Source organism: Staurois parvus, unplaced genomic scaffold (assembly GCF_062004578.1).
Source record: "Staurois parvus isolate SC_StPar_1 unplaced genomic scaffold, SC_StPar_1.0 ptg001167l, whole genome shotgun sequence".
Taxonomy (NCBI): Eukaryota; Metazoa; Chordata; class Amphibia; order Anura; family Ranidae; genus Staurois; species Staurois parvus.
The window spans coordinates 940,369-949,593 of record NW_028318963.1 but is presented as its reverse complement, the minus strand read 5'-3'; the positions used below and the strand labels follow the sequence as shown (position 1 = coordinate 949,593).

Sequence of the window (9,225 nt, the reverse complement as noted above, 5' to 3'; positions counted from 1 at the left end):
TTGTATCTATTTGTATACATTGTATCTATTTGTATCCTTTGTATCCATTTGTATCTATTTGTATCCATTGTATCCATTTGTATCCATTGTATCTATTTGTATCCATTTGTATCTATTTGTATCCATTGTATCTATTTGTATCCTTTGTATCCATTTGTATCTATTTGTATCCATTGTATCTATTTGTATCCATTTGTATCCATTGTATCTATTTGTATCCATTGTATCTATTTGTTTCCATTTGTATCCATTGTATCTATTTGTATCCATTGTATCTATTTGTTTCCATTTGTATCCATTGTATCTATTTGTATCCATTTCATATACAGATGTTTTTATTCGGATACAAATAGATACATTGTTGCAACCGCAAGACTTTTCATATAAAATATAATAGCGGACTGGAATTCTTATTCTTCTTTTTCTTCCTCTTGCAGGTCACGACTCGCAGATTTTTTATCGGTAAGACGATTGGCTGATTTGCCCATCATTGCCGTCAAAATTGGCCGCAAATTTTCCAACATGCCCGATAAAAAAAATGTGCAAAAAACCCGAAAAACAACTGACCAATTAATCCACTAACTGTGCAAAAATCGGCCGATTTTTTTTCCGGCCGGAAAATTGTCTGATTTTCGACCCGTCTATGGCCGGCATTAGGCTGGCCATACCTTATACAATTTTCTTGAGATTTTTGTTTTAGAGTAACCAAAAACCATATAATAGGAGGTCAAACCTAACAACACTTTCAGCTGTATCCAATTAGCCCGGCTCTTGCACTACACAGTTGAAGGTAAATCTAAAGGAAATTGGGCAGAACAGAACAGAAAATTGTATAGTGTATGGCCGGTCTTACTGGCTGGATCATCAGGTAAAAAAAAAAGGAAAGGGAGCTTAAAAAAGAAAACTAATGCAGACATCACATCTAAGAACTGGTAAGCTGAAATATAATAAATGTTTGCTTTTGGGTTTAGCGGCGCTTTTAAAAATGTGGCTGGTCTGCTGGTGGTGAAAAAAATCAAGTCACGATTTCACTGATTGCACAGATTTTTCTCTCATATCTTACATTGGTCAAATTCCCTGTTTGCTGAGAGGCCACTTTAACCCGATCCTGTCCTTGTCCCTTGCCCCCCCCCCTTCCCCCCTCCCCATGTTTGGTGTAGATGGAGGTTTCCCCCCCCCCCCCCGTTTGGTGTAGATGGATGTTTGCCCCCCCCGTTTGGTGTAGATGGAGGCTTGCCCCCCCGTGTTTGGTTTAGATGGAGGTTTACCCCCCTCCCGTTTGGTGTAGATGGAGGTTTGCCCCCCCCCGTTTGGTGTAGATGGAGGTTTGCCCCCCCCCCACCGTTTGGTGTATATGGAGGTTTGCCCCGTGTTTGGTGTAGATAGAGGTTTGCCTCTCCCCCCTGTTTGGTGTAGATGGAGGTTTGCCCCCCCGTTTGGTGTAGACGGAGGTTTGCCCCTCCCCTGTTTGGTGTAGTTGGAGGTTTGCCCCCCCCCGTTTGGTGTAGGTGGAGGTTTGCCCCCCCCCGTTTGGTGTAGATGGAGGTTTGCCCCCCCGTTTGGTGTAGATGGAGGTTCCCCCCCCCCGTTTGGTGTAGATGGAGGTTTGCTCCCCCCTGTTTGGTGTAGATGGAGGTTTGCCCCCCCCCCCCTGTTTGGTGTAGATGGAGGTTTGCCCCCCCCCCCCGTTTGGTGTAGATGGAGGTTTGCCCCCCCCCGTTTGGTGTAGATGGAGGTTTGCCCCCCCATTTGGTGTAGATGGAGGTGTGCCCCCCCCTGTTTGGTGTAGATGGAGGTTCCCCCCCCCGTTTGGTGTAGATGGAGGTTTGCTCCCCCCTGTTTGGTGTAGATGGAGGTTTGCCCCCCCCCCTGTTTGGTGTAGATGGAGGTTTGCCCCCCCCGTTTGGTGTAGATGGAGGTTTGCCCCCCCCCCGTTTGGTGTAGATGGAGGTTTGCCCCCCCCCCCGTTTGGTGTAGATGGAGGTTTGCCCCCCCCCATTTGGTGTAGATGGAGGTGTGCCCCCCCCCCGTTTGGTGTAGATGGAGGTTTGCCCCCCCCCCCCCGTTTGGTGTAGATGGAGGTGTCCCCCCCCCGTTTGGTGTAGATGGAGGTTTGCCCTCTTAGTAATCTCGCAGTTCTTGGACTCCACTTCCTGTTTCTTCTGACAGCTCTTCCCGGCCAAACAAAATATATTTCACAATGGCCTATCTGCAGAATGTTCCCCTGTGAGTACAGCTGGGGAAACAAAGGCAGAATGGTTTCTATGCAGCCTTCCCAGCGAAAACTTAGTGGGAGTTTCCTGATATGAACAGGGATCCTGGCTGCCATTCTGCGTTCACTGTACTTAGAGTCGACGTATCAGGAACTTTACAAGCATGCATGGAACAATGCCCAACACTTCCAATTACACCACATACAGCGACAGTACCATTACAACAAAAGCCCGGCCCGTCATCATTAACACAGCAATCCTGCAGCTCCAATTCAGTGACTTTGCCTAGGCCGGGATGATGTCATCAGTCTGCTGCAGGCAGGTGGAAGCATTTCCTCAGTCTCCCCCCAGTGATCAGAATGTGAACTTTGTAGCCACAAGGTGAGAGTGTGCAGCAGGGTCTGATCTGAGTCTGACATTTGTGAACAAAGCCAAGAACTGCACAGGATTTACATGATTGTGTTTTCTCTGAGCCTATATCTCAGGCCAGGAAGTACATAGTGACCTTGGATGATGCCTCAACAAACATGGCATTGTCCTTCTGGAGAGAAAAGCAGATGAAGGTATTGTCAGGGGGAGTACTGTGAGCAATAATTGTAATATATGTTATTCTCTCCATCTCTCTCTCTCTCTCCCCCTCTCCCTCCTCTCTCTCTCTCTCTCTCCCCCTCTCACTCTCTCTCCCTTCTCTCTCCCTCCCACCCTCTCTTTCTCTCTCTCTCTATCTCCCCCCTCTCTCTATCTCCCCCTCTCTCTCTCTGTCTCTCTCCCCCCTCTTTCTCTCCCTCTCCTCTCCCCCTTCTCTCTCCCTCTCCCCCCTCTCTCTCCCACCCACCCCCTCTCTCTCCCTCCCTCCCCTCTCTCTCCCCCTCTCCTCTCCCTCTCTCCCTCCCACCCCCTCTCTCTACCCCCCCTCCTCTATCTCTCCCCCCCTCTCTCTCTCTTTATCTCTCTCTTTCTCTCTCTCTCCAATTCAAATGAGCTTTATTGGCAGGACCAAATACCATTTTAGCATTGCCAAACCAGTTTGTATGGGAAAAGGTGGAGGGGGGGGGGGATCCATATAAAGGATCAGTCTGTGGCATGGTGTCACATATTGTGCAGCTACTTTCACCATTGGCTCCTCTTCTCCCAGTAGAACTTGGAGTTTCCTCTTCTCTTCTATAGCAGTGAAGTCGGGGATGAGAGTCCCTGGAAGTGAGTGTCCCTCACTGATGAGTACTTGGGGGCACTGTAGCAGGGAGTGGTCCTTGTCCTTCAGGACCCCCTGGTCACATTGCTGGCACAGTCCACTCTCCCTGGGTTTGTAGGTCTGTCTGTGCCATCGTGATTCAATTTCCAGACTGTGGGGGGCTCAGCCTGTACAGGCTCAGGGTCTGTCTGCCTTTGGGGTCTTGTAGCACCTCCAGCTATGGGGCCAGTTTGTAGTCTCTGCAGTGATTGGTAACAGTTTCTTTGAGTTTGCTATTTCATTTCTCATCATATTTTTTTGGGGAATCATTCATTATGTTTTTACTTGAGATTTTGTCAGGCCAGTTTATGGGCATTTGGGATTCACAATGTGCTCTCTCCTCTCCCTCTCCCCGCTCCCTCTCCCCCCTCTCTCTCTCTACCCCCCCCCCCTCTCTATCCTTCTCCCTCTCTCCTTCTCCCTCTATATCCTCTCTCTCTCTCCTCCCTCTATATCCTCCCCCCCCTTTCTATCTTTCTCTCTCTCTCTCTCTCTCTCTCTCCTTCCTACTCCCTCTCCCCCCTCTCTCTATCTTTCTCCCTCTCTCCTTCTCTCCCTCTCTCTCCCTCTCTCTTTCTCTCCCTCTCTCTCTCTCCTCTCTATCCTTCCTACTCCCTCCCCCCTCTCTATCTTTCTCTCCCTCCCCCCCCCTCTCTCTCTCCCCTTCTCTCTCTCTCTCTCCTTCTCTCCCCCCTCTCCTTCTCTCTCTCTCTCTCCTTCTCTCCCCCCTCTCCTTCTCTCTCTCTCTCTCGTAAATCGCTATTCTAGAAAAATCCCTTGAACTCTGTGTAGAATGATATCTTCATTAACTGTTTCATATGCAGCTATAATTCTGGATGTACTGTCTCTTTAACAAGTTATGGAGCAGTGACTAGAATGACTTTGGGTGTTACATGTCATTTCAGTTCAATTATATTACAAGTATCCAGTTCTACTGGTATCACCAAACCCGTTCTGAGTTCCCAGTTCAAATTTCGAGCGCATGTCACCTTTGTACTGGTAGTCAAGAAGAGGACCTGTCTACTATGGGGTCAGATCTTTGTAATCATTTGAAAGGTTCAAAGATCTCACCTGTGCGATGGTAAGTGGAGTTATAACATGTCTGAGTGTCTATCAGTCTGTCTGTCTGTCTGCCTGCCTGCCTGCCTATTCATATCTATCTATCTGTCTGTCTGTCCGTCCGTCCATCCATCCATCTATCCATCCGTCTATCACATAAATACACAAGTCTACAGAAAACACACATATATATATATATAGACATGTCTTATCATCACACAGCAATATACAACATATATATATATGCTAGGACAGGAGATGGGCAGCGGTTCAGGAGGAGGACAGCGTGATGGGGGGGCACGGGACAAGAGAAGAGCAGCGGGACAGGAGGGGGGCAACGGGACAGGATGAGGCAATGGGACAGGAGGGTGCAGCAGGACAGGTGGGGGGCAGAGAGGCAGCATGACAGGGGGGAGGGGGGCATGAAACAGGTAGGGGGCAGTGGCACAGGAGGGGGGCAGCGTGACAGGAGGCTGCCTGGTGGGAGGGGGGCAGGCGGACAGGAGGTGGACAGCATGAGGGGGGGCACTGGACAGGTGGGGGGCCGCAGGACAGGAAGGGGGCAACGGGTCAGGAGGGGGACAGCATGATGGGGGGACAAGAGGAGAGCAGCGGGACAGGAGGGGGGCAACAGGACAGGATGGGGCAATGGGACAGGTGGGGGGGGGGGCAGCGGGACAGGAGGGGGGCAGCAGGACAGGTGGGGGGTGGCGGGACAGGAGGGGGGCAGTGAAACAGTTGGGGGCAGCGTGACAGAGGGCCAGAGGGATGGGTAGGAGGCAGAGTGATGGTTGGCAGTGGGACAGGGGGGGGGACAGTGTGAAGGGGTGGGGGCACCATGACAGGAGTGGGGAATCACCAGTCCTGCAAGCTCTTATCTCCAAGCAGGTGGTGCCAGGGGCAGTAGTGTTCCATCTCCACCAGGATCTCCAGCGGCAGCTGCAACAAAGAGTGGGGGGGCTCTCCTCCTCCCTGACCTCGTCCTCTTCTTCTTCCTCCTCCATAGACCCTCCGCTGGCACCTCCTGGCCTCACCCACCCCGCACAGCCCGGCGCACACTGACAGCGAGCCCTGGCCCTCGACCGCACACTGGGGATTCGCCCTCCTCTGCAGCCGGTCCCCTGACTTGTGTGCCGCTCACACCTACAGTGTCCCTTCTGCCTGGGGCAGTGGTGCCCCCCTGTAAGATGTCGCCGAAGCCAAACGCCTTGTTTGTCTGGCGGCAGATACACCCCTGCCAGAAGTAGGCTCAAATGAAGCCTAGATGCTGCAAATTGCCGATCGCCATGTATAGGTTCCCTTTCAGCCATTGCTGGTATTTGGAGTGTATTTTAGGCTGATATTGATCATTGTAGATGTCTGTAAGGCCTCCTTCACACCAATGTGTGTTTTTTAGTGCTTTTTGCATTTTGCAGAAACTCACTTCAGTGCATTTAACATGGTTTCCTATGGGACACGTTCACATCTATGTGTTTTCAGCCGCTGCGTTTTTGGAAAGGGTCAGGCACTTTTATTCCCGCAGCAGATTACAACAAGCATAGGTGTGAACCAGGCCTCAATGTACAATAGTGATCCTAATGAGCATTCATTCTCAGGATCTCCATGAGTGGAAGGGAGGCAAGGCTGCGTCCTTTACCTGAATATTTTTGTACTCTCTGTCTGCCATCTCTTTATTTCTCTCTCATCTATTTCTCTCAAAAATCAGTTGAAATTCTAATGATTTGATTTTCTAACAGTTAGTAGATAACAAACGATAATCAGAGCTGAAAAATCTTAAAATATTTTTACTGAATGAATGAAATCTGGAAGATTCATGGCTTTCATGCATGATAAAAATCAATTGATTTTGTGCAAGGTCAATATTACTTCGTCATTTCCTTTCTAATGTGATCTAATGTTTTTCTAAAGCGCTATCGACTGATTTTATTGTATTGTGTGTGGCCAGCATACTGTATCTCTCCTCCATCTCTTTCTCTTTCCCTCTCCTCTCCTTTCTTCTCTTTTCTCCTCTCCTCACCTTTCTTTTCTTCTTTCTGCTCCTTTCTTCTCTTCTCTACTCTCCTCTTCTCTCCTTTCTTCTCTTCCCTCCCCTCCCCTCCTTTCCTGTCTTCTCTCTTCTCTTCTTTCTTCTTTTCTCTCCTCTTCTTTCTTTTCTTCTTTCCTTTCTTCTCTTCTCTCCTTTCCTCTCCTCTCCTCCCTTCTCTTCTTTTCTCTTCTCCCCCATCTCTCTCTTCTCCCCCATCTCTCTCTTCTCCCCCATCTCTCTCTTTCTTCTCTTCTCCCCATCTCTCTCTCTCTCTCTCTTTTCTCTTCTCCCCCATCTCTCTCTCTTCTTCCCCCCTCCCTCTCTCTTCTTCCACCCTCCCCCCCCTCTCCCTCTCTCGTCTCTCTCTCTCTCTCTCTCTCTCTCTCTCTCTCTTCTCTATCTTCTCTCTCTCTCTCCCTCTCTCCTCTATCTTCTCTCTCTCTCCCCTCAATCTCACCCTTTATCCTCCATCACTCTTTTTACTCTTCTCCATATCTCCCTCTCTCTTTCTCTGTCTCTCCTCCATTACTTTCTCTTTTCCCTCTCCTTTCTCTTCTATCTCTACTCCCCTCTCTTCTCAATGTCTCCTTCATCTCTCTCTCTTTCCCTCTTCTCTCCTTTCTTCTCTTTTCTCCTTTCCTCACCTTTCTTTTCTTCTTTCTGCCCCCTTTCTCCTCTCCTCTCCTCTTCTCTTTTCTTCTCTTCTCTCCCCTCCATTCCTCTCTTCTTTTCTCTCTTCTTTCTTTTCTTCTCTCCTCCCCCCCCCCCTCTCCTCCCTTCTCCCAAATCTCTCTATCTCTCTCTTTCTTCTCTTCTACTCATCTCTCTCTCTCTTTCCTCTATTTTCTTTCTCACTCTCTGTCCATCTCTCTCTTCTCTCTCAGCCTATTTCTCTCTCTCTCCTCCATCTCTTCTCTCTCTTTTCTCATTTTCTCTTTCTCGTATCTTTCCCCCCCCCCCCTCTCTTTCTTCTCTCTCTCTCCCATCTCTCTCTCTCTCTCTGATTTTTGTTTTGATCTTGCAGAAATCTTTCTCTCTATAAATGAGGATGAAATAAAGTTTAAATATTTGTAGTCTGGGTTGCAGAGATCTGTGAAGTTCTGTGTGATCAGGAGAAGTTCTTCTGTCCCCAATCAGGCCAGGGTCCAAAGTGACCTTCCCTGTACCACCGATCCTTCTGATCCCTCTTGAGAAGGATGTGTAAATCAATGTGGTAATAGCAGGTAAACACTGAGCCGGGCCTCCACCGTCCCACCCAGCCCTTGGCAGGCCATCCTGTGGCCACATATGGTCAGACGAGGTCCCATATCCGGGAACTGTGACATCAGCAGTGTGGAGAGCAGAGGGGACGGGGCTTTTCCTCCCAGCAACCCACTGACATCCGAAACCTTCTCCTACACTACTGTCAACATCACACTTTTTTTTTTTTTTTTGCAAGGCAAAATGGGCCGCGCTTCACGCGGATTATGAAAAACACAATACCTTCAAACAGGCGCTGAAAAGTTAAAAAGTTCACGAGCAAACAGTGGGCGCAGAAGACAAAGAGGGGAAAGCTGAACGATCGACTTCACTGGGAACGTCACCTCGACCGGTTGTTTGTTTAGCAAAAAATAATAAGAAAAAGGAAGAAGAAAAAGAAGAAATTTCTCTTGGGCTCGCAGGATTTCAGGAGGAACCTAAAACAGAAAAAGATGATTCCATTTAACAGGATGATTAGTAACAGCATTCATACATACACAACTTTGTATGAAAACGTTGCTGTAACTGAACCACAAATAAAAGCCCATTCACCATCACATGCAGGTTTCCTTTTAGTGCATAATGTGGTTTTAGCATGTTTTTAACCCTTTCGCTGCCAGACCTGTTTTTTGCCCACGCTTAAAAAATCATTTTAGACCTGAAGATTAATTAAAACCTGTAAAATATATAATTTCTGAAACCAGAGACTCTAAAGCACGTGTCAACTCCAAGATCTGCGGGCTGAATCCGGCCCACCAGCCCATTTCATTTGGCCCTCACACCTCTTGTGAAGTTGTGGCACCCCCTCATCTCCTCCGTCCACCTTATCTCAGCAGTCGGCAGCAGAGAGGAGGACAGAATACCTCTTTCAGATCCTGCTCTTCTCAATGCAGCCTTGGAGAGGCTCGTCTCCAGCTCCCCTCCGTCTCAGTAGGTGGCAGCAGAGAGGACAGAACTCCTCCTCCAAATCCTGCGCTTCTCAGTGCAGCCTTGGAAAGGCTCATCTCCTCCGCCCGCCTTATCTCAGCAGTCGGCAGCAGAGAGGAGGACAGAACACCTCCTCCAGATCCTGTGTTTCTCAGTGCAGCCTTGGAGAGGCCGGACTCCAGCTCCCCTCCGTCTCAGTAGTTGGCAGCAGAGAGGACAGAATACCTCCTCCAGATCCTTCGCTTCTCAGTGCAGCCTTGGAGAGGCTCCTCTCCAGCTCCCCTCCGTCTCAGTAGTTGGCACCAGAGAGGACAGAACTCCTCCTCCAGATCCTGCGCTTCTCAGTGCAGCCTCGGAGAGGCTCATCTTCAGCTCCCCTCCATCTCAGTAGTTGGCAGCAGAGAGGACAAACCTCCTCCTCCAGATCCTGCGCTTCTCAATGCAGCCTCAGAGAGGCTCCTCTCTGGCTCCCCTGTGTCTTAGTAGGCAGGAGCAGAGAGGAGGACAGAACTCCTACAGATCCTGCAGCT

At 49.2% G+C, this 9,225-nt stretch overlaps 1 long non-coding RNA gene across 1 annotated transcript; it reads left to right on the top strand.

Moving 5' to 3' along the window:
- Positions 1-4,357: 4,357 nt before the first annotated feature.
- On the top strand, positions 4,358-8,325 carry LOC149439010 (uncharacterized). The gene is made up of 2 exons (XR_016307882.1): positions 4,358-4,525; positions 7,968-8,325. It is a non-coding gene; the product is annotated as an uncharacterized LOC149439010 (long non-coding RNA).
- The last annotated feature ends 900 nt before the right edge of the window (positions 8,326-9,225 follow it).